A 26,118-nucleotide genomic window follows, 5' to 3' on the forward strand; every position below is an offset into this window, starting at 1 on the left:
GGTGGAAACACAGCCCTACCATCTGCCATGGACTGGTCCAGGCTGCACTGGAACAGGATGAAGACCCTGAACCATCTGCAACACATTGATGACATCATCGTATGGGGCAATAAAGCAGAAGAAGTTTTTGAGAAAGGGGAGAAAATAATCCAAATCCTTCTGAAAGCTGGTTTTGCCATAAACCAAAGTAACGTCAAGGGACCCACACAGGAGATCTAGGTTTTGGGAATAAAATGTCAAGATGGACCTCGTGAAATCCCAATGGATGTGATCACCAGAATAACAGCTATGTCTCCATCAACTCATAAGAAAGAAACTCAGGCTTTCTTAGGTGTTGTGGGTTTCTGGAGAATGCACATTCCAAATTACAGTCTGATTGTAAGCCCTCTCTATCGAGTGACCCGAAAGAAGAGTGATTTTAAATGGGGCTCTGAGCAACGACAAGCCTTTGAACAAATTAAACGGGAGACAGTTGAAGCAGTAGCCCTTGGGCCAGTACAGACAGGGCAAGAGGCAAAGAATGTGCTCTACACTGCAGCCATGGAGAACGGCCCTACCTGGAGCCTCTGGCAGAAAGCACCGGGGGAGACTCGAGGTCGACCCTTGGGCTTTTGGAGTGGGCGTTATAGAGGATCTGAGGCCCACTGTACTCCAACTGAAAAAGAGATACTGGCAGCTTATGAAGGGGTTTGAGCTGCTTCAGAAGCGATTGGTAGTGAACCGCAGCTCCTTCTGGTGCCCCGTTTGCCAGCGCTGGGCTGGATGTTTAAAGGGAGGGTTTCCTCTATACATCACACAACTGATGCTACGTGGAGTAAGTGGGTCACGCTGATTACAGAACGAGCTCAAATAGGAAATCCCAGTCATCCAGGTAACTTGGAAATTATTAAGGACTGGCCGGAAGGTAAAGATTTTGGAATGACACCAGAGGAAGAGGTGACACGTTCTGAAGAAGCCCCATTGTATATAATGAACTGCCAGAACATGAGAAGCAATATGCCTTATTTACTGATGGGTCCTGCCGTATTGTAGGAAAGTGTCGGAGGTGGAAGGTGGCTGTATGGAGTCCCCTACGACAAGTTGCATAAACTGGTGAGGGAGAAGGTGAATCTTTTTGCAGAGGTAAAAGCTATCCAGCTGGCTTTAGACATTGCTGAATGAGAACAATGGCCAATACTTTACCTCTATATTGACTCATGGGTGGTGGCAAATGCCCTGTGAGCGTGGTTGCAGCAATGGAAGCAGAGCAAGTGGCAGCACAGAGGTAAGCCCATCTGGGCTGCTGCACTGTGGCAAGATATCGCTGCTCGGGTGGAGAACCTGGTTGTGAAGGCACGTCACGTAGATGCTCACGCACCCAAGAGTTGGGCCGCTGAAGAACATCTAAAGAACCAGCAGGTACATAAAGCAACCAAGACTGAAGTGGCCCAGGTAGATTTGGATTGGGAACACGAAGGTGAATTTTTTATAGCTCGATGGGCCCATGACACCTCAGGCCATCAAGGAAGAGATGCAACATATAGATGGGCCCGAGATCGAGGGGTGGACTTAACCATGGACACTGTTGCACAGGTGATCCATGAATGTGAAACATGCACTGTAATTAAGCAAGCCAAGTGGTTAAAGCCTCTCTGGTATGAAGGACAACGGCTGAAATATAAATATGGGGAGGCTTGGCAGGTTGACTATAACACACTCCCACAAAGCTGCGCAGGCAAACACCATGTGCTTACAGTGGTGGAAGCAGCCACCGGATGGCTGGAACATATCCTCTGCCCCATGCCACAGCCCAAAACACTATTCTGGGCCTTGAAAGACAAGTCTTGTGGCTACATGTCTCCCCAGAAAGAATTGAATCAGACAACGGAACTAGTTTCTGAAACAATCTCATAGACACTTGGGCCAAAGAGCATGGCATTGAGTGGGTATATCACATTCCCTATCATGCACCAGCCTCTGGGAAAACTGAACGATGTAACGGACTGTTAAAGACTTCAGTGAAAGCAATGGGTGGTGAAACTTTCAAACATTGCGATACACATCTAGCAAAAGCCACCTGGTTAGTCAACACTAGAGGATCTGCCAGTCACGCTATCATTGCTCAATCAAAGCTTTTACGTACTGTATAAGGGGATAAAGTTCCTGTAGTGCACATAAAAAATATGCTGGGGAAAACAGTCTGGGTTATTGCTGCCTCAGGCAAAGGCAAACCCATTTGTGGGATTGCTTTTGCTCAGGGACCTGGGAGCACTTGATGGGTAATGCAGGAAGATGGGGAAGATCAATGTGTGCCTCAGGGGGATTTGATTTTGGGTGAAAATAGCCAATGAATTAAATTTATGGTTTTAACTGCTATATAACAGTGTATATCATCAGTTCTGTGGTGGCTCTTTGCCATATCAAGAGTATTATTGTAAAAATCACCCAGATTAATGAAGAATGAGCTTTGATGAAAGCGGACCAGTTCAGTATTGGTGTTGTCAGAACTGGCTTCAACCTGCAGCAATCCAATGCCACACACCTTCTTTCTAACCCTGAACATCTTTTATGACAGATGGAGCCCAAAGTCATGGATTAAATGAACTCAGTGGACATTTTATAAGGATTGCACATAGACTAAAGAAATTATATCTTTGTGTATATATATCAAAAGACAGGTAATGTGGTGGTGGTGAAGTGGGATGTAATGTAAAGTGTAGGATCTAAGCATGATGTAAATGGTATGGAATAAGGGGTGGATACTGTCCTGCTTTTGGCTGGGATAAAATTAATTTTCTTCCTGGTATCTAGTGTAGTGGTTTATTTGGGATTTAGTATTAGAATAAAGTTGATAACACATTTATGTTTTAGTTGTTGCTAATTAGTGTTTAAGTCAAGGGCTTCTCAGTTTCCCGTGTTTTGCCAGTGAGAATGTGCACAAGAAGCCAGTATGGAACATAGCCAGGACAGCTTAGCCGAAATAGTTAAAGGGATATTCCATTGCATAGAATAGCATGTAGCATGTTTAGTATATAAACTGGGGGGAGTTGGCTGGAAGTGGACTACTACTGCTCGGGGACTCACTGGGAATTGGTCAGTTGGTGGGAAGCAATTGTATTGTGCATTACCTGTTTATCTTGCATTTTATTCCTTTCTCTCTTTTTGTTATCTCCCTTTACTATCATTATTGTTATATTTTACTTTATTTCTATTATTAAACTGTTCTTATCTGAACCCATGGGTGTACCTTTTTTCAGTTCTCCTCCCCATCCACCAGGTGTGGTAGCTGGAGTGACTAAGTGGCTGCATGGTACTTAGTTGCTGGCTGGTATTAAAGCACAACAGAAACGTAGTGTACAGATGTGTAACATATTTAGAAACCCATAGGACCTAAGGAGGTAATTTCTTTAAAATTATTGCCGGGTAAGTTAAACAGTGATTATTTAATCAATGATATATAATTTTCAACATCATCTCTACCACTTCTTTAAAATAGGTTCAAAATGGACTAACCTTTTATATACTGCTTGCTTTAACGAGAGGAACACCCTGAGGCATATTACTGCAGCAGAAGTGCTCTGGAGTGGAGGATCACACTGAGGGACCATAGGGAGCTGTAGGGAGCTTATGTACACATCACAAGAAGCGAAGGAACCCCTACCGTCTAGCCACCAGACAGAAAGAGGGGACCTAAGAGATGAGGAGGAATGGAAACAAGTCCCACCTTGAGACAGCAGGTGAATCCCCTCTCGGCCTATGTCACATTCCCAGGTACCCCTCTACAATGGGTATGAGGTTCTGGAAATCGAGGGTGAAGAAAATGATGATGTGGACAAAGGGCTGTCCAGGTTGGTGGAGTTGCCTGGTGAGAGTCAATAAACCCCATGTGTCACACGCAGCTCTGCTAAGAAAAAAAAAAAAGGTGGTTGTCATTGGTGACTCCACTCTGAGTAACAGAGGGCCCGATATGCCAACCAGACCCAACCCATAGGGAAGTCTGCTGCCTCCCTGGGGCCCAGGTAAGGGACATTACTAGAGAACTCCTTTGTCTAGTAGGGCCCTCTGATTATTATCCATTACTGTTTTTTTCAGGTGGGCAGCGATAAAGTCCAAGCAACAAGAATTCTGAGGGCAATCAAGAGAGACCTCAAGGCCTTGGGGCAACTGGTTGAGGCATCAGGAGCTCAAGTAGCGTTTTCTTCTATCCTGCCAGTTGCAGGGTATTGATGGTGCAAGTAATTGGAAGATCACACAGATCAATACCTGGCTCCGGGCCTGGTGTCACTGGCTGAATTTTGGTTTTTTTGATCATGGGTCAGTTTACACGGCACCAGGCCTGCTGGCAACAGATGGGGTTCACCTGTCTAAAAGGGGGAAAAGGATTCTAGGTCAGGAATTAGCAGGGCTCATTGAGAGAGCTTTAAACCAGATTTGAAGGTGGAAGGGGATAAAACCAGGCTCGCTAGAGATGAGCCTGGGGGCAGCATGCCAGTGTTGGAGGCAAGATCGATAGCCCAACTGAGGTACATCTACACCAATGCCCAAAGCATGGGCAGCAAACAGGAGGAGCTGGAAGCCATTGTGTAGCAGGAAAACTATGACATAGTCGCCATCACAGAAACATGGTGGGATGACTCGCCTGACTGAAGTGCTGCAATGGATGGCTACAAACCCTTCAGAAGGGATAGGCAGGGAAGGAGAGGCGGTGAGGTAGCCCTGTATGTTAGGGAGTGTTTTGACTGTCTAGAGCTTAATGATGGTAACAACAAGGTTGAATGTTTATGGGTAAGGGTCAGGGGGAGGGCCAACAAGGCGGACATCTTGGTGGGAGTCTATTACAGACCACCCAACCAAAATGTAGAGGCGGACAAAACATTCTACAAGCAGCTGGGAGAAGTCTCACAATTGCTAGCCCTTGTCCTCGTGGGGGACTTCAACTTACTAGATGTCCACTGGAAATACAGCACAGCAGATAGGAAAGACTCTAGGAGGTTCTGGAGTGTGTGGCTTCCTGACACAGCTGGTGAGTGAGCCAACCAGGGGAGATGCCCCGCTGGACCTGCTGTTTACGAACAGAGAAGGACTGGTGGATGATGTGGTGGTCGGAGGCTGTCTTGGGCATAGCGATAACAAAATGACAAGAGTTTTTGATTCTTGGAGAAGTAAGGAGGGGGGTCAGCAAAAACACTGCCCTGGACTTCCAGAGGGCAGTCTTTGGCCTGTTTAGGAGAGTGGTTGACAGAGTCCCTTGGGAGACAGTCCTGAAGGGCCAAGGGGTCCAGGAAGGCTAGACATTCTTCAAGAAGGAAGTCTTAAAGGCACAGGAGCAGGCCGTCCCCATGTACCAAAAGACGAGCAGCCTGACTGAACAGAGAGCTTTGGCTGGAAGTCAGGGGTAAAAAAGAGAATTTAGGACCTTTGAAGAAGGGGCAGACAGTTCAGGAGGACTATAAGGATGTTATTGGGTTATGCAGGGAGACAATTAGAAAGGCGAAAGCCCAGCTAGAACTTAAGCTGGCCACTGCCATCAAAGATAAGAACAAAATGTTTCTACAAATACATTAGAAACAAAAGGAGGGCCAAGGATAATCTCCATCCTTTATTGGATGCGGGGGGAAACATTGCCACAAAGGGCTGAGGTACTTAATGCCTGCTTTGCCTCAGTCTTTAATAGTCAGACCAGTCATCCTCAGGGTACTCAGTCCCCTGAGCTGGAAGACAGGGACAGGGAGCAGAATGAAGTCCCCATAGTCCAGGAGGAAACAGTTAGTGACCTGCTGCTCCACTTAGACATGCACAAGTCTATGGGGCCGGATGGGATCCACCCGAGGGTACTGAGGGAGCTGGTGGAAATGCTCGCCAAGACACTCTCCATCATCTATCAGCACTCCTGGCTAAACAGGGAGGTCAGAACACTGGAGGTTAGCCAGTGTGACACCCATCTACAAGAAGGGCAGGAAGGAGGATCCAGGGAACTACGGGCCTGTCAGCCTGATCTCGGTGCCGGGGAAGGTTATGGAACAGATCATCCTGACTACGATCACACAGCATGTGCAGGACAACCAAGGGATCAGGCCCAGCCAGCATGGCTGGATGAAAGGCAGGTTCTGCTTGATGAACATGATCTCCTTCTATGACAAGATGACCCGCCTAGTGGATGAGGGAAAGGCTGTGGATGTTGTCTTCCTGGAAGTTAGTAAAGCCTTTAACACTGTCTCCCACAGCATTCTCCTGTAGAAACTGGCTACTCATGACTTGGACGGGTGTACTTTATGCTAGGTAAAAAACTGGCTGGATGGCTGAGCCCAAAGAGTGGTAGTCAATGGAGTTATATCCAATTGGCAGCCGGTCACAAGTGGTGTTCCCCAGGGCTCATTATTGGGGCCAGTCCTGTTTAATATCATTATTGATGATCTGGACGAGGGGATGGAGTGCACCCTCAGTAAGTTTGCAGACAACACCAAGTTGGGGGGGGGGGGGGGGGGGGCGGGAGTGTTGATCTGCTTGAGGGTAGGAAGGCTCTACAGAGGGATCTGGACAGGTTGGACCCATGGGCCGAGGACAATTGTATGATGAGGTTCGACAAGGAGAAGTGCCTCGAGTCCTGCACCTGGGTCACAACAACTCCATGCGAGGCTACAGGCTTGGGGAAGAGTGGCTGGAAAGCTGTCCTGCAGAAAAGGACCTGGGGCCTGGGGATGCTGGTCGACAGACAGCTGAACATGAGCCAGCAGTGCGCCCAAGTGGCCAAGAAGGCCAATAGCATCCTGGCTTGTATCAGAAATAGTGTGGCCAGCAGGACAAGGGAAGTGATTGTCCCCCTGTACTCAGCACTGCTGAGACTGCACCTCGAATACTGTGTTCGGTTTTAGGCCCCTCACTTCAAGAGGGACGTAGAGGTGCTGGAGCACGTCCAAAAAAGAGCAACGAAGCTGGTGAAAGGTCTAGAGCACAAGTCTTATGAGGAGCAGCTAAGTGAAGTGGGGTTGTTTAGCCTGGAGAGGACGAGGCTGAGGAGGGACCTTATTGCTCTCTACAGCTACCTGAAAGGAGGTTGTAGACAGTTGGGGTGTGGTGGGTTGACCTTGGCTGGATGCCAGGCGCCCACCAAGCCGCTCTATCACTCCCTTCCTCAGCAGAACATGGGGGGAGAAAAAAACATGGAAAAAACCCTTGTGGGTCAAGATAAGGCAGTTTAATGAAGCGATAGCCAGTCACACATGTGGAAGCGAAGGAAAACAAAAGATGTTATTCTCTACTTCCCATCAACAGATGATGTTTGGCCACTTCCCAGAAAGCAGGGCTTAAGTATGTGTAGTGGTTGCTCCAGAAGAAAAGTGTTGTAAATAATAAATGCCACCCCCCCCCTCCCCCCCCCCTTCCTCCTCCTTTCTCTTAGCTTTTGCAATACAAGCACAGCACTATGAGGGATGCTATGGGGCTCAGCCAGACCCAACACATGGGGGTATGTCTCTTCTCCCATGTAACAAGCGATAGGACAAGAGAAAATGGCCTCAAATTACACCAGGGCAGGTATAGATTGGATATTAGGAAACATTTCTTCACGGAAAGGGTGGTCAAGCATTGGAACATGCTGCCCAGGGAGGTGGTGGAATCACCATCCCTGGAAGTGTTCAAAAAACACGTAGATGTGGTGCTTAGAGGCATGGTTTAGTGGTCAACTTGGCAGTCCTGAGTTAACAGTTGGTCTTGATGATCTTAAAGGTCTTTTCCAACATAAATCATTCTATGATTCTACAATGAGCAAGTTAATATATATGTGTGGCTATGTGTATACATAATTATTTATATAGTTGAAGCTCGAGAACAAAGTAGCAAGTATTGGGGGCCCTGGTGGAATTCACGGTCTTGAGGGATATGGGCGACCCTGAATTTTAGGAGAGCAAACTTTCAGTTGTTTAAGGAATTAGTGGATGGGACTCCCTGGGTAACAGCCCTCAGGGATAAAGGAGCTGAACAGAGCTGGCAGCTCTTCAAAGACATTTTTCTTAGAGCACAAGAACTATTGATTCCTATGTGCAAGAAATCAAGCAAGGCAGGCAGGAGACCAGCATGGATGAGTAAGGACCTCCTGGTCAAACTGAAACTCAAGAGGGAAATGCATAGGCAGTGGAAGCAGGGGCACGCATCCTGGGAAGAATATAGAGACGCTGCCTGGCTGTGTAGGGATGGGATCAGGAAAGCTATGGCACAGCTGCAGCTGAATTTGGCAAGGGATGTGAAGAATAACAAGAAGGGCTTCTACAGATACGTTGGCCAGAAAAGGAAGACAAAAGAAATCATACCCCCCTGATAAATAGGGCAGGGAATCTGGTGACAACCAACATGGAGAAGGCAGAGGTACTCAACAATTTTTTTGTTTCAGTTTTCGATGGTAATCATTCTTCCCACATCTCTTGAGTCCCTGAATCCCAAGGCAGGCACTGGGGGAGTGAAGTCCTACCCATCACAGGAGATTAGGTTCAAGACCACCTGAGGAACCTGAACATGCACAAGTCCACCGGACACGACGAGATGCATCCCAGGGTTCTGAGGGAATTGGCTGATGTAATTGCCAAGCCACTCTCCATCATATTTGAAAAGTCGTGGCAGTCAGGCATAGTCCTGAGTGACTGGAGAAAAGGGAAATATCACACCCATTCTTAAAGAGGGTAAAAAGGAGGACCATGGGAACGACATACCAGCCACCCTCACCTCTGTGCCCAGTGACCAAGGGCAAATTGTGCCAGACTAGTCTGGTGGCCTTCTGCGATGGAGTGACTGCTTTGTTGGACAAGGGAAGAGCTATGGATGTCATCTACCTGGACTTCTGTAAGGCCTTTGATATGGTCCCCCACAACATTCTAATAAGAATCCTTACGCATTGCTGTCGTGGTTTAACTCCAGCTGGCAACTAAGCACCACACAGCCCCTCACAGACTCCCCCTCCCAGTGGGATGGGGGACAGAATTGGAAGGGTAAAAATAAGAAAACTCATGGGTTGAGATAAAGACAGTTTAACAGGTAAAGCAGAAGCTGCGCACATAATCAAAGCAAAATAAGGTACTCATTCACTATTTGCCATTGGCAGGCAGATGTTTAACCTTCTCCAAGAAAGCAGGGCTCCATCATGTGTAACGGTTAATTGGAAAGACAAACCCCATAACTCCAAACGTCCCCCCCTTCCTCCTCCTTCCCCCAGCTTTTATTGCTGAGCGTAACGTCATATGGTATGGAATATCCCTTTGGTCAGTTGGGGTCAGCTGTCCTGGCTGTTTCCCCTCCCAACTTCTTGTGCACCCCCAGCCTACTCACTGGCAGGGCAGTGTGAGAAGCAGAAAAGGCCTTGACACTGTGTAAGCACTGCTCAGCAATAACTAAAACATCCCTGTGTTATCAACACTTTTTTCACCACAAATCCAAAACATAGCCACATACAGGCTACTGTGAAGGAATTTAACTCTATCCCAGCCAAACCCAGTACAATTACAAGTATAAGAAGTTGTTGTTACTAATTTAGTCCACTAAAAAAAGAAAACATTACCAACTAATATATTTATCCCAAATTTTAAAACTACAGATAATTAAGAAAAAGGGTAAGCGTAATGGCAAGAGTTGGAAAGATACAGGACAGATCTTGTTCTCCATGAGAATTATATCAACCAGAGCGTAAAAAGACACATGGGCCCTCTGATCTATGTTCCTCACTCCTGTTGCACTTAGACACCCACTTGGTCCAGTTGCTGGCACAACAGAAAGAAAATTATCCCCCTTAAAATAAGGGAATGACCTGTCATTCTGATCTATCCAGTCGTCTCAACATCAACCCAAGAAGTCTAAGCTTTTGAGAAATAAAAAGTTAACCCTGAATCTTTGTGAACATGTAATTGATGGCAGGACTTCAATTTGCACAGAGTTTTGTTAGAAGTGTTTCTAGTGCCAAGCAATATAAATGCATGGTGTTAAAATGTCAGTCCCTCTCTGATTGGGCTCTGCTTTCATTCAGGGCTTTGTCCCTGTATGTAAATGGTGAAAAACACTGATGACAAGCAACCTGAAGTATTTCTCATCCAGCAAGATCAAGCTTGTTTTGCCTCAGGAAGCTAAACCTTTGCTGTAATTAATATTTGTAAGAGACTGATGGATGTTAAAGATGTGGATGCTGGCAGTTCCTGTGGCCAGTTCAAAACATGGGAAGCCAGTGCTAGCAGTAGCAGCAGCAGTTGTTGCCGCATGCTGAGATGAGTGCGAGGTTTCTGAGGTCCCCGGGGGATGTTTGAGGGAGTTTCTGGGCCCCGGTACCCTTGGGTTGTGTGTGTGTAGGGACTGGCTGGCAGGTGACAGGTCTCGCGAGAGGGGCGGGCGAGAGTTGGGCAGTCCCGACGGTCCCTGTGGCCAGTTCAAACCGTGGGAAGCCTCATATAACCAGTCCCTACGGAGCGGAGCGCTAGCTACAAGGGTGTGCAAACAGGGAGCAGCTCCTGAGGGGAGCGGTGTGGCGCTTCACGTGAGAAGGGTGGTGCACTCTACCAGTTGTCGGGCTGCTGACTGTTCTGCTCACCCACAAGCTTAATCTGCAGCCCCAATGGTCACCCCAGCTAGCTGGTGGCTGTGTAAACCTACCCAGCAGCTTGAGGTCTCCAGGGAATTAGAAGAGCTTATTAGGCAGTACTTTGAGATTGTCAGAAGCATGGTGGCAGAGACTAGGGGAGGGCTGTGCTCTGCAGCAGCTGGGAGCCCATCTATCTAGCCAGGCTAGCCTGGGATGAGTGGAGGCAGCCACCCAGATGGAGCTTCCTATCAGGGAAGCTGCTGTCCAGGTGAAGGACTGTAAAGTCTGTACCCCACACTCCTGGGTGGAGGAGGGTGCAAGCTCCACCTGTGCAAGGTGCCCTCCAGTGGAATCACTCAGGCAGTGGGTGGAGGTGCTGCAGGAGGAAGTCAGCAGGCTATGCTGTATTAGGGAGGGGGAACAAGAAAGAGAGTATTATTTGAGGCATTGCAAGAAGAAATATTAGGGCTCCATGGCACTGACCTCCAAGGCCTACCAGACAAAGAGTGTCAACAACAAACAGACAGCACCTTGGAGAAGAAGGTACCGTGGAATCATAGAATGGTTTGGGTTGGAAGGGACCTTTAAAGGTCTTCTAGTCCACACACAGCCCCCCTTGCAATGAGCAGGAGCATCTTCAGCTAGATCAGGTTGCTCAGAGCACTGTCCAACCTGACCGTGAATGTTTCCAAGGATGGGGCATCTACAACCTCTCTGGGCAACCTGTTCCAGTGTTTCACCAATGGCCTCTGGTAACTTGTGGCAGCATGACATATCACTTCTGCCCCCATTTCCTCATATGTACCAACCAGCAACAGATACAAAGTCTTGGCAGTGAATGAAGCCAATGTGCAAGACTCACAGGGGGAAACCGCACCAGTTGCACACACTGAAAGTCGCAAAAGGAAGCGGTGAGTGCTAGTAGTGGGCAACTCTGCTGAGAGGCACAGAGGCGCACCCATCAGCCGGCCTGATATACAGTCAAGGGAACTTTGCTGCTTGCCAGAAGCCAAAATCCAGGATGTCACAAAGAGACTGCCACAACTGGTTAAAAGTGCAGGCTACTATCCCCTACTTTTTTCCATGTGGGCACCAATGACACAGTAAAGCATAGCCTGGGCAAGATCAAGCAGGACTTCGGAGTTCTGGGGGCACAAGTGATCTTCTCTATCTTGAGAGTCAAGGATAGGGGTGTGGGCAGAAATCAACGCATCATGCAGATCAACACCTGGCTTGGTGACTGGCGTCATCACCAGGGCTTTGGTCATGGGACATTCTTCAATGAATATGGCCTGTTGGGGAGAGATGGGATCCACCTATCTAGAAGAGGAAGGAGAATTTTCACTGGCATATTGGCTGACTTAGTGAATTGTGCTTTAAACCAACAAACTTGGGGGCTGGGCTTCAAAGCCGTGACACTTGTGTACTCACAAGCAACAGGGTGGATGAGCGCACCTACCGGAGTAGTGAGGAATGCCCCCCCAACCCTTCTAAATATATTTCCACCAAAAAGGTGAGACAGTCGACAGTCTAACTGAAGTGTCACTATACCAATGCACGTAGCATGGGTGATGAAGAGGAGGAGCTGGAAGCCACTGTGCAGCTGGAAACCTCTGATCTTGTCACTGTCACTGAAACTTGGTGGGATGAATCACACGACTGGAGCACTGCAATTGATGACTATAAACTGTTGAGGAGGGACAGGCAAGGAAGGAAAGGGGGGGGGGGGGGTGTTGCCCTCTACGTAAAAAAAAAAATGGATTGATTGCACAGAGCTGTCCTTGAAAAACAGCAGTACACAGGTTGAGAGCTTCATGGCAAATTGTGCCAGACTAGTCTGGTGGCCTTCTACAATGGACTGACTGCATTGGTGGACAAGGGAAGAGCTACAGATGTCATCTACCTGGAGTTCTGTAAGCCCTTTGACACGGTCCTCCACAACATCCTTGTTGCTAAATTGGAGAAAGATGGGTTTGATGGATGGACTGTTAGATGGATAAGGAACTGGCTGGATGGTCTCATCCAAAGAGTTACAGTCAATGGCTCAATGTCCAAATGGAAACCGGTAACAAGCAGTGTTCCTCAGGGGTCCATACTGACACCAATACTGTTGCATATCTTCATCAATGATATAGACATTGGGATCAAGTGCACCCTCATCAAGTTTGCAGATGACACCAAGCTGAGTGGTGCTTGAGGGAAAGGATACTATCCAGAGGGGACCTTGGCAGGCTTGAGGAGTGGGCCCGTGCAAACCTCATGAAGTTCAACAAGGCCATGTGCAAGGTCCTGCACCTGGGTCAGGGCAATCCCCAGCATCAATACAGATTGGGGGCTGAATGGATTGAGAGCAGCCCTGCGGAGAAGGACTTGGGGATACCGGTGAAATGAAAAATTGGACATGAGCTGGCAATGTGCATTTGCAGCCCAGAAAGCCAACCGTGTCCTGGGCTGCATCAAAAGAAGCAGGGCCATCAGGTCGAGGGAGGTGATTCTCCCCCTCTACTCCGCTCTGATGAGACCTCACCTGGAGTACTGCATCCAGCTCTGAGGTCCCCAGCACAAGAAAGACATGGACCCATTAGAGCAGGTCCAGAGGAGGGCCACAAAAATGATCAGAGGGATGGAACACCTCTTCTGTGAGGAAAGGCTGAGAGAGTTGGGGATGTTCAGCCTGGAGAAAAGAAGGCTCCAGGGAGACCTTATTGCGGCCTTTCAGTACTTAAAGGGGGCTTCTAAGAAAGATGAAGAGAGACTTTTCACCAGAGAGGGCCTGTTAGTGATAGGACAAGGGGCAACAGTTTTAAACTGAAGGAGAGTAGAGTTGGATTGGACATAAGAAGGAAACGCTTTACGATGAGGGTGGTGAGACACTGGAACAGGCTGGCCAGAGAAATTGTGGATGCCCCATCATTGGAAGTGTTCAAGGTCAGGTTGGGTAGGGCTTTGAACAACCTGATCTAGTGAAAGATGTCCCTGACCATGGCAGGGGGGTTGGACTAGATGATCTTTAAAGGTCCCTTCCAACCCAAACCATTTTATGATTCTCTGTTGTTGTTAGAATCTTTTTTTTTGCAAGAAATCCCAGCAGCAAGGAGAATGGGAGAACTAGGGGGAATCAATCATGAATGCCAAATAGAGAACAATAGGACAAGAATCTATTTTTGACTGCACAATGGATCTAGAGATAAACGCTTTTTGATAGAGCAGCCTATATGGGAGTTGGAACATCTGTCATAAGTAGTGTTGCTTGAGGATATAGTGGGTCTCCTGGAACTGTGAACACATTAAAAGAGCATGTCTTAAGCGCTGTAATTCGTGTAAAGATGATAATTTCCCTCGTATAGTCAGCCCCTGAATTCCCTTTTATTTATTTTTCAGTTTGGTGAGAGTTGAGATAACTGTACTTCAGGAAATGGATCTGGTACAAATGTGTTTTAAAGCTTAACATTGTATATGGTGCTACAGATATGGTTCATATTTATGTTTAAAGCTCCTGGAATCCTAAAATGTTCCCTTCAGCTACTGTATTCCAAGCCTTGATTCGTCCAGTTTTACCTTAGAATCATAAAATCATTTAGGTTGGGAAGGACCCTTAAGATCATCGAGTCCAACTGTTGACATAATACTACCAAGTCCACCACTAAATCATGTCCCTAAGTGCCATATCTACACATCTTTTCAATACCTCCAGGGATGGTGATTCCACCACATCCCTGGGCAGCCTGTTCCAATGCTTGACAACCCTTTTGGTGAAGACATTTTTCCTAATATCCAATCTAAACCTCCCCTGGCACAACTTGAGGCCGTTTCCTCTCGTTACATGGGAAAAGAGACTGACACCCACCTTGATACAACTGCCTTTCAAGTAGTTGTAGAGAGCAATAAGGTCTTCCCTCAGCCTCTTCCTCTCCAGGCTAAACAACCCCAGTTCCTTTAGCTGCTCCTCATAAGACTTGTGCTCTAGACCTTTCACCAGCTTCGTTGCTCTTTTTTGGACGTGCTCCAGCACCTCAATGTCTTTCTTGTAGTGAAGGGCCCAAAACTGAACACAGTATTCGAGGTGCGGTCTCAGCAGTGCCGAGTACAGGGGGACAATCGCTTCCCTTGTCCTGCTGGCCACACTATTTCTGATCCAAGCCAGGATGCTATTGGCCTTCTTGTCCACCTGGGCGCACTGCTGGCTCATGGTCAACTTGCTGTCCACCAGGACTCCCAGGTCCTTCTCTACAGAGCTGCCTTCCAGCAGGTCAACCCCTAGCCTGTACTAGTGCGTGGGGTTGTTCCTCTCTAGGTGCAGGACCTTTCACTTGCCTACGCTTACGTACATCCGTCCAAGCCATGAGCAGACAGTTTCTCCAGGAGAATGCCGTGGGAAACGGTGTCAAAGGCTTTACTAAAGTCCAGGTAGACAACATCCACAGTCTTTCCCTCATCCACTAAGCGGGTCATCTTGTCATAGAAGATCAAGTTAGTCAAGCAGCCTTTCATAAACCCATACTGACTGGGCCTGATCACCTGGTTGTCCTGCATGTGCCATGTGATGGCACTCAAGATGATCTGCTCCATAACCTTCCCCAGCACCGAGGTCAGGTGCCCTTCAGTGTTGAAAGCATAAACAAAAACTGTTTAGCCATTTAGCTTGTGGACACTTGTCATGGGCCAATATAGCTTACCTAAAGGCTTTTGACATTTCCTAAAACTGTGTGTTAGGGGTTGCTGAATCTGATAATCTAATGGAGGCAAGGCTGCCACAGCTCCATACCCCTGGGTCCAACCAGTAGCGAGACTGAGCCTGTATTCCCAGTAGGCCTCACACATATACAGCATGCATACATGCACACACGGCTGGTCACACAGATCAACACAGGCAAAACCACTCAGCATTCACATAAACCCAACCAACACCAATGGCCTCGTCCTGTTCCCCTCTCTAACTGATCAGAATGAAGGTCTGTTAGTAGGAAATATATACGTATATACCATGTGGATCCCTCCAGTATCTGGGCTTAGACACTCGGTCTATGCAGTAGCTGGCCCCTGGATCCCTGGTCTCCTCAGTTGCTGGTACCTGGACATATGAGCCCCCGAGACCCATAGCCCTACTCCAGCTGCTGGTACAGACCTCCCTTAACACACACCAACACAGATACATGTGCTGTGGATCTCTCCAGTAACTGGGCAGACACTCAGTCCATCCAGCAGCTGTATCCTTGCTCTCCCCAGTTGCCTCATGCACAGACATGTGTATAAAGGGGTCTCTTAGTCAACCCCCAGACCCTATGTTCTCTCCAGCAGTTGGCCTGAACACCCTGGTCCCTCCAGTAGACAACTCCTCTGGTTGTCTCATCCCCAGGGGCACACATGCACACCTGTCTCCCAAGTCACTTAACCCACTCGCTAGCTAGTTAGGTGGTCACGCACCAACATGCGTACCCTCACTCGCTCCAGTTGCTGGCACCCCAGACACATAGGCCCCTATGACCCATGGTCTGACTCTAGTTGCTAGCATTTAGGCCTCCATGCACACAAGTATACACAGAATAGAGAGTTCCCTCATCCAGGAAAAGAGTTTAAATGGATTTTAATGAAAAGACAGGACAGACTCTGCTGATCAGGTACAGGGTATGGCCAGACAAGCATATTGACCAGCAGCTTGTTTACCTGTGACTGGCCCCTTTTATCCCTGTTTTCCCATGCTTGTTTTTCCCCAAACCACCTATATCCCTCCCTTCCCCTGCCTTTGCTTCCTCCCCTAAGCATCCCATAATGACTCTTGTGTGATCCGAAAATGCTCTTCCCCTGCATCCCATAATGTGTCCCATATTCCCTAGGCAGTACCCACACACCAACCCCACCACCCACCCACCCCAGTCTCTGAGGTGATCCAGAGAGCCTCTCCCATTGACTCATCTTAGCATCATAGAATCATTTAGGTTGGAAAAGGCCCTTAAGATCATCAAGTCCAACTGTCACCATCTTGACACTGTCGTGATGAGTGTCACCCCTGGACAATGACAATGGGGCTGAGGCTCTCCTGAGACAGCCCTGGGAGGAGCCGGGGCAGGGTGTCCCTTACTCTGACTGTGTTATTGGGGTTCCCCTGACTGCCATTGTGCCTCTGTGCTCCCTTCTGTGTGTGTGGAGATGAGCCTTTGATGGGCTGATGGCTCTCCTGCGATGGGCCGTGGCAGGTTATTCTTCAGGTTCCCTCACCTACCAGTGTTCCTCTGGAGACAAGTTTTTTTTATCACATAACCTAACAGGGTGCTCTTTTCTTCCAAGAATGACTGTTACATTCATAAAAGCTGGTTTAAATTTTTCACTTAACTTTTTGAGTTGTAAAAGCTGTTTGGAGGTATGTCCAAATACATAGCCTAGGTGACTAGACCTGTGGTGTTCAAATTGATGTTGGGATCATGCTCTGTTTATATACTATAGGTGGATACTGACAACTTTTTAATTTAGTTTTCTGGTGATATTCTTTATTGCAGCTCTGTTACTCTAGGGCTCCTCTGAAGCACCCTTGAAAGGAACAGAAATATAGCTCTTGGCCAGGTAAATGCATTGGCCAAGTGCTACACTTCTGTACAAGACAGTTACTTGATGCAACTTTTGACCGGAGGAAAGCCTTCATTGAGCACGTTCAACGGGGAACTCTCCTGCTATGTGCTCAAGGAATCAAAAATCCTGAACTCCTTAACTTCTGGAAAAGGTTAGATGGAAGCAACAATCCCAGCAACCTTCTTGCATGGCAGGAAGAGCAAGTTCTGTACATAAATCATGAGATTGAGTATAGTAGAAATTCTAAAAGCTCCACTGAATTTCACTTATGTGGGCACCCAATGGGACTTCTAGATTAATTTATTCAAAATAACATTATTTATGATGGATTTAGTGTGGATAACTTCTATAAAGGATCCTTAACCAAAGTTTTCTTATTCAACTTGAAGCTATCTATCCTAATGTCTTAGAAAAGACAAAAGAAATTCAAGAATTCTGTTTTAGGGAGCATGTAAGGCCCGGGCAGATTAAAATTTGCCATCATCTATTCTTCTCAAGTTTAAAAACAAACAACCCCCCCCCTCTACTACGCTCTCTATGTAGTTTCATCTTAATTGTTAGATGCAGGTATTGGGGTGGGGTGGGGGGGAGAGAGTCTGTGTCTGTCTGTGGCGGTGGGGTTCAGAAAAAGATCAAAGGAGCTTCTCTGTGCTCCTCTTCCAGTATTTGAACACCCTCATGGTTAAAACAAACAAACAAACAAACTCCTAATATCTAATCAGAATTTCCCATGTTCCAACATGTGTCCATTGCCCCCCATCCTATCACTGTGCACCTCCAAGAAGAGTCTGGCTTCGTTTTCTCTGTATCCTCTGGTCAGGTAGTTGCAGACAGAAATAACGTCTCCTGGCACCTTCTCTTCTGAAGGTTCAACAAACCCAGCTCTCAGCCTCTCACTGCATATCGTGCTCCAGCCCCCTGACCATCTTGGTGGACCTCTGCTGGGCTTGACCTTGATAATTTGAAACATTATGAGCTATTTTACTGTCACATTACGTCTGCTTTCCTTTGAAACGTTTAGAGGAGCTATACCCTTATTTTCACTGCAACAGAAGTTTATTATCAGTCTACATAAGAAATAAGCCATTACCAATACCTAAACTTAAAGACGTAGCGGTATGCAGTTCAGGATAACATTCAGCTACCACGGAAGTGTGCTTAAGTGAGTCATGCAAAAATGCTTCCAAGATTTCAACCCAAACCACTACTGCAAACTCATTGGTAAGAATACAGAACAAATTATCACCAAATAAATTAACCAGCATACATTCAGAACCAAGATAAAAATATTATGTGCAAGTATACCGCATAGATATTTACAGGAAGAAGTTCCAGCGGACTCCATCTTATTTCTTAGGAAAGAGAACCTTGAAATGAGAAGGGCCTGAGGGGTAAGAGGAAAGACAATAAATACTTAAGTAGCTCATATTACTAACATGCAAAGAGCCATACAATAAAGAAATTAAAGAAACATCAATAAACTCAAAAAGATGTCAGAACAGAAAACAAAACTAAGGCAAGCAACATATTAAGATCATATGTTGTAAAGATGATGCCAGACAGCCGTCTAATCTGAGGAAGGCCTTCCTTGCACAAAAGAAAAATATAAGGTGCAAGCAAAAATAAAAAAATATATAGCCCATCTCCACCACACAACAGAGTACAGTACAGACATTCCAATTTAGTGCTGGAAATAGAACAATATAGTTGTATTAGTGCAATGCCGTTTCCAGTAGAGTTAAGTAGCTCTGGCAGCGATGCTAATTACCCAATGAACAATGCTACTGTAGTCCAGATATACATCTCCCAGAACCTTAGATAATTCCTGATACCATGTCATTATAATTATTCTTTGGCACCCATATATATGAGTGGGAACTACTCCATTTAGAAAGTGCTACAGAGCAAAATACTTTGGAAGACTACTAAATAGAGATATCAGTCTCAAACTTCAGCTAATATTTTTTTATTTCTTCTTTTTAGAAATACTTTGAAGTACTTATTCTCTTCCCAAGTTGCTTGATTACTACTGTCTGGGCTGGACAGGAATGAAAATATTCAAATCATGCAAGAAAAGGCAAATATTTTAACGTTCTTAGTTTTTGCTAAGGAAAAAGTAGTTGATAAAAATATTTGCGCTAATATGCCTTAATTCACAGGCAAAGTAAGTGACAAGCAAAATTTCAAAGCACCTAAGGGCTTAATCCTTGATTGTCTAGACTAGGAGTCTAATATTTTCTATGCAAGTGTCCTGGTTTCAGCTGGGATGGGGTTAATTTTTCTTCTTAGTAGCTGGTGCAGTGCTGTGTTTTGGATTTGGTGTGAGAATAATGTTGATAGGACACTGATGGTTTTGGTTGTTGTTAGGTAATGTTTATACTATGTCAAGGACTTTTCAGTTCCTTGGGCCCTGCCAGCCAGAGGGCTGGAGTGGCACAGGAAATTGGGAGGGGACACAGCCAGGACAGCTGACCCAAGCTAGCCAAAGAGGTATTCCATACCATATGACGTCATGCTGAGTATATAAACTGGGGGAAGAAGAAGAAAGGGGGGACATCTGGCATTATGGCATTTGTCTTCCCGAGTAACCGTTACGCGTGATGGAGCCCTGCTTTCCTGGGGATGGCTGAACACTTGTCTGCCGATGGGAAGTAGTGAGTGAATTCATTGGTTTGCTTTGCTTGCGTTCATGGCTTTTGCTTTACCCATTAAATTGTTCTTATCTCAACCATCGAGTTTTACATTCCTTTCCAATTCTCCTCCCCATCCCTCTGGGTGAGGGGTGAGGGAGTGAGCAGCTGCGTGGTACTTAATTACCAGCTGGGGTTAAAACACGACAGCAAGTTATTGGACTGATGTATAACCACCTAATGGAGATACAGAAGGTACTGTCATTTCATTTGGCAATCATGATGATACATATGCCATCATGACTATCAGAAAAATGTCTTCATTGCCATACTACATATGTCAAAGCTGCTGATATTGTGTATTTTGTCAAGCAGTAAACTTGCTGTCAAAGCACACCTCAAAGTGTATCCCTGGATGACCAATTCAGTAACAAAGACTAAAAGAGAAAGATAACTAACTCCCTAAATAGATAGACTAAAATGACAGCAAAGTTGGTCAGACTAAACTTATCTGCTACAGGGGAGCACCTATTTAACCACTAAGCAAATTTGCAGAGCACAGCTAAGAGTCTTGGCAGCTGGCACAGCAGGGGGCACAAAGGAGGCCCAGAAACTGCTCCAGAGAGAGTATAGGAGCAGCTTAAAGTTGTGTGACAATGGCAGTGACGAGCCACAGGGCTTGGTCCCCAGCACTGTGTGGAGCAAGTACCCCTGGTATGGCAGAGCGCTTGACTCAAACACAGAGCCCTAGAGGGAGGATGCAGCTGCCCAGGTCTGGTGTTTCAAGGAGTGTCTGGAGCCTCTCCCTGGGGCTGGGGGTGATGGTGGCATCACCTGTGAGAGACATGCTCTGGTTGAGCCACTGAGTCAGCAGGTGAAGGAGCTATAGGAAGAGGGGAGCAGGCTGTGTAGCATCGAGGAGGATGAGCAGGAGATGGACAGGGTCCTCACAGAGACTCTATAGAGGCAAGAGCCTGAGCCACATGATGCAAGGAAGGAGGGGTGGCTAGCGGTCAGTCGTGCTTGAACGAGAGCAGGATGGATGCGCCCAAGTGGGGGGTGGGGGGTGGGGGTGGGATTGGAGCTGGAAGCTTGTGACTTCTGGTAGCAGGAGAAAGGCTCCTTCTCTACATGCAGATCTGGGTTTACAGAACCAATAGAGTACCTTGGTAGCCAAAGAGGAGAAACAAGCTCTGAGGGAGGCTTCAGAGCCAGCTGGGCCCGAACTGTTGTGGTAGGTTAACCTTGCCTGGCTGCCAGATGTCCACCCACCCAGCTGCTCTCTCACTCCCCCTCCTCAACAGGACAGGGGGACAAAATAAGATGAAAAAGCTCGTGGGTCAAGATAAAGACAGGGAAATTCCTTACCAATTATCGTCACAGGCAAAACAGACTCAACTTGGGGAAAAAATAAATTTAATTTTCTTGCCAATTAAAATAGAGTTGGATGGTGAGAAACAGACAAAAATTAAAACATCTTGACCCCATCCCACCCAGGCTCGACTTCACTCCTTTATTCCTGACTCCTCCCCATCCCCCTGAGCAGTACAAGGATATGGATATTTGGGGGCTGTGGTCAGTTAATAACATTTTGTCTCTACCACTCCTTCCTCCTCACACTTTTCCCCTGTTCCAGCATGGCTCCTCTCCATGGGCTGCAAGGAAATCCCTGCTCCACTGTGGTCTCTTCCATGGGCTGCAGTGGAATATCTGCTCCGGTACCTGGAGCACCTCCTCCCCCTCCTTCTCCACCCTTGGTGTTCACAGGGATGTTTCTCACATTTTTTTTTCCTCACTCCTCTCTCTGCCATGTGGTGTTTTGCCCTTTCTTAAATATGCTTTCATAGAGGTACCACCAGCTTTGCTGATTGGCTCAGCTCTGGCCTGCGGTGGGTCCGCTGTGGAACTGTCTGTGTCTGGCACAGGGCAGCCCCTGGTCTCTTCTCACAGAAGCCACCCCTGAAGTCCCACCCCTGGCTACCAAAACCTTGCCACAGTACACCCAATAGAACTGTGCATTAGCACCAAGAGGGAACATTGGGTGAGATGCAGTTGGAGTCTCCCTTCTGCAGGGGACCCATCTGCTGACCAGACATAGGATCATAGAATAGTTCAAGTTGGAAGGGACCTCAGAAGGGTCCCAGTCGAACATCCTTCTCAAAGCAGGGTCAACACTGAATTCAGACCAGGTTTCTCAGGGCTTTATCCAGTCAGGTGTTGAAAACATCCAAAGACAGAGATTGCACAACCCCTCTGGGCAACCTGCTCTACTGCTTGATTGACTTCATTGTGAAAAAGTTTTCTCATATTCAGTCAGAGCCTCTCTTGATTCAGCTTATGACCATTGCCTCTCATCCTTCCATCATGCACCACTGTGAAGAGCTTGGTTCTGTCTTCTTGTAGGAAAGGATCTGTCACAGGAGGTTTGTTGCTTGCTGGAGGCCCAGATACAGGATACTACAGAGAGGCTGCTACGGCTCGTCCAATCCTTTCACCTATTACCCCTTACTGCTCATTTGTTTGGATGCTGGTAACACTGCAAAAAAGAGACCTAGAGCAAATCGTGAGTGACAAAAGAGGTCTGGGAACAAGGGTGAAGCACATGGGAGCCCAGGTGTTCTTCTCAATACTGCAGGTTAAGGGAAAAGGCTCTGGTAGGAGCAGATGCATCCTATAGGTTAACACCTGGCTGCACAGCCAGTGCCCATGGCATCCTAATTGATTGATGAGGACTGCTGAGAAGGAACAAGAACCACCTGACAAAGTGGGACATCTTTGCCAATTTGGGGAGGAGGACTTTGAACTAGGTCTGACAGGTCATGATGACCAAAGCCTGAAGAGAAATAAAGGAACAGGGGCATAGAGAAAGTACCCAGGGGATAGATAGTCCCTCTCTTTCCCTGTGAAAGCAGCACAAGTGGGAGCCCATCTCAAGCGCCTGCACATAAACGCATGCAGCATGGAGGGGGACACACACAACAAAACCAAGAGAAATCAATATTCTGGGCACGGTTGCAGGGCTCTGTTCTCATTGGGATTACAGAGATGTGGGGGATAGGTCACATAAATGAAGTGCAGCCATGGATGAATGAAGCCCTTCAGAAAGGACAGGCTAGACAAGAGGCAGGGATGGGTTGTGCTCTGTGCAAAAGGAGTAGCTCAAACATACAGTTTTCCCCTGGAGTGGGGGAGGAGACAGTCAAGAGAATGTGAGTACAGAGTGGAGGACAGACCAACACAGGTGATGTCCGAGTATACTGGTTGTGGCCGCAATAGAGTTAAATTTCTTCATAGTAGCCTGCATGGGGCTATGTTTTGGATTTGCGATGAAAACAACGGTGTTGATAACACACTGATGATTTAGTTATTGATGAGCAGTGCTTACACAGCATCAAGGCCTTTTCTGCTTCTCACACCACCCAGCCAGCGAGTGGGTGTCATGGTTTAACCCCAGCCAGCAACTAAAGTGCCATGCAGCCACTCGCTCACTCCCTTCTCACCCAGGGGAGTGGGGAGGAGAATTGGAAAGGAATATAAAACTCGAGGGTTGAGATAAGAACAGTTTAATAATTGAGATAAAATATAACAAAAAGAACAACGATGATAATAATAATAACAGCTATAATGAAAAGGAGGGAGAATGGGAGAGGAATGAAATCCAAAGGGAAGGGAGAAAAGAAAACTAGTGATGTACAATACAACTGCTCACCACCCGCCGACCGATGCCCCACCAGTCCCCGAGCAATGATTTGCAGGCTCCGGCCAACACCCCACCCCCACCCCACCTGTTTATATACCGAGCATGCCGCCCCAAGTTATGGAATACCTCTTTGACTAGTTCAGGTCAGCTGACCCGGCTGTGTCCCCTCCCAACTTCCCATGCCCCTCCAGCCCTCTCGCTGGTAAGGCCCAAGACACTAAAAAGTCCTTGACCTAGTACAAAAACTACTCAGCAACAACTAAAAAACATCAGTGTGTTATTAATCTTGTTCTCACACCAAATCCAAACCACAGCACTGCACCAGCTACTAAGAAGATTAACTCTGTCCCAGATGAAATGAGGATGGTATCCAGCCCTTATTCCATACCATTTATGTCATGAAACATTTTCCAATACATAATCACCTCTCCTGTCCTTTAACATGAATACACAGAGAGCATTCCCTTAGTCTATGGACCATCTCTCTAAAGTCCATTGAGTTGATTTAGTCCATGATGTTGGGCTCCAACCATTATAACAGTCTTTCTAGGCAGGGAAGATGGTATGAGGTGTGGGATTGTTGCATTTGGAAGCCAGTTCTGATTCTATTACAGCTGCACTGATCTGGTTTCACCAAAGTCATTCTTCGTTGGTGTGGCGATTGACCAGGAATCAGGTTCAGATCTTCAAATCCAATGTGGTAGAGATGGGTGTCACAAGGCACACACTGTACTAATATCTATATAGAAGTGGCAATATACAATATTGTGCAACAATTAACATCACACAACTCAGTTCATTGGCTATTTTCACCCAAAATCAAATCCCCCTGAGGCACACATTGATCTTCCCCATCTTCCTGCATTACCCATCAAGTGCTCCCAGGTCCCTGAGCAAAAGCAATCCCACAAATGGGTTTGCCTTTGCCTGAGGCAGCAATAACCCAGACTGTTTTCCCCAGCATATTTTTTATGTGCACTACAGGAACTTTATCCCCTTATACAGTACGTAAAAGCTTTGATTGAGCAATGATAGCGTGACTGGCAGATCCTCTAGTGTTGACTAACCAGGTGGCTTTTGCTAGATGTGTATCGCAATGTTTGAAAGTTTCACCACCCATTGCTTTCACTGAAGTCTTTAACAGTCCGTTACATCGTTCAGTTTTCCCAGAGGCTGGTGCATGATAGGGAATGTGATATACCCACTCAATGCCATGCTCTTTGGCCCAAGTGTCTATGAGATTGTTTCAGAAACTAGTTCCGTTGTCTGATTCAATTCTTTCTGGGGAGACATGTAGCCACAAGACTTGTCTTTCAAGGCCCAGAATAGTGTTTTGGGCTGTGGCATGGGGCAGAGGATATGTTCCAGCCATCCGGTGGCTGCTTCCACCACTGTAAGCACATGGTGTTTGCCTGCGCAGCTTTGTGGGAGTGTGTTATAGTCAACCTGCCAAGCCTCCCCATATTTATATTTCAGCCGTTGTCCTTCATACCAGAGAGGCTTTAACCACTTGGCTTGCTTAATTACAGTGCATGTTTCACATTCATGGATCACCTGTGCAACAGTGTCCATGGTTAAGTCCACCCCTCGATCTCGGGCCCATCTATATGTTGCATCTCTTCCTTGATGGCCTGAGGTGTCATGGGCCCATCGAGCTATAAAAAATTCACCTTCGTGTTCCCAATCCAAATCTACCTGGGCCACTTCAGTCTTGGTTGCTTTATGTACCTGCTGGTTCTTTAGATGTTCTTCAGCGGCCCAACTCTTGGGTGCGTGAGCATCTACGTGACGTGCCTTCACAACCAGGTTCTCCACCCGAGCAGCGATATCTTGCCACAGTGCAGCAGCCCAGATGGGCTTACCTCTGTGCTGCCACTTGCTCTGCTTCCATTGCTGCAACCACGCTCACAGGGCATTTGCCACCACCCATGAGTCAATATAGAGGTAAAGTATTGGCCATTGTTCTCATTCAGCAATGTCTAAAGCCAGCTGGATAGCTTTTACCTCTGCAAAAAGATTCACCTTCTCCCTCACCAGTTTATGCAACTTGTCGTAGGGGACTCCATACAGCCACCTTCCACCTCCGACACTTTCCTACAATACGGCAGGACCCATCAGTAAATAAGGCATATTGCTTCTCATGTTCTGGCAGTTCATTATATACAATGGGGCTTCTTCAGAACGTGTCACCTCTTCCTCTGGTGTCATTCCAAAATCTTTACCTTCCGGCCAGTCCTTAATAATTTCCAAGTTACCTGGATGACTGGGATTTCCTATTTGAGCTCGTTCTGTAATCAGCGTGACCCACTTACTCCACGTAGCATCAGTTGTGTGATGTATAGAGGAAACCCTCCCTTTAAACATCCAGCCCAGCGCTGGCAAACGGGGCACCAGAAGGAGCTGCGGTTCACTACCAATCGCTTCTGAAGCAGCTCAAACCCCTTCATAAGCTGCCAGTATCTCTTTTTCAGTTGGAGTACAGTGGGCCTCAGATCCTCTATAACGCCCACTCCAAAAGCCCAAGGGTCGACCTCGAGTCTCCCCCGGTGCTTTCTGCCAGAGGCTCCAGGTAGGGCCGTTCTCCATGGCTGCAGTGTAGAGCACATTCTTTGCCTCTTGCCCTGTCTGTACTGGCCCAAGGGCTACTGCTTCAACTGTCTCCCGTTTAATTTGTTCAAAGGCTTGTCGTTGCT

At 47.0% G+C, this 26,118-nt stretch overlaps 1 protein-coding gene across 3 annotated transcripts in view; it reads left to right on the top strand.

Moving 5' to 3' along the window:
- The window catches only part of LOC129734463 (E3 ubiquitin-protein ligase UHRF2-like), a 169,920-nt gene that overhangs the window by 60,988 nt on the left and 82,814 nt on the right, over positions 1-26,118 (top strand). The window lies entirely within an intron of this gene.

Source organism: Falco cherrug, chromosome W (genome assembly GCF_023634085.1).
Source record: "Falco cherrug isolate bFalChe1 chromosome W, bFalChe1.pri, whole genome shotgun sequence".
NCBI classification, from domain to species: domain Eukaryota; kingdom Metazoa; phylum Chordata; class Aves; order Falconiformes; family Falconidae; genus Falco; species Falco cherrug.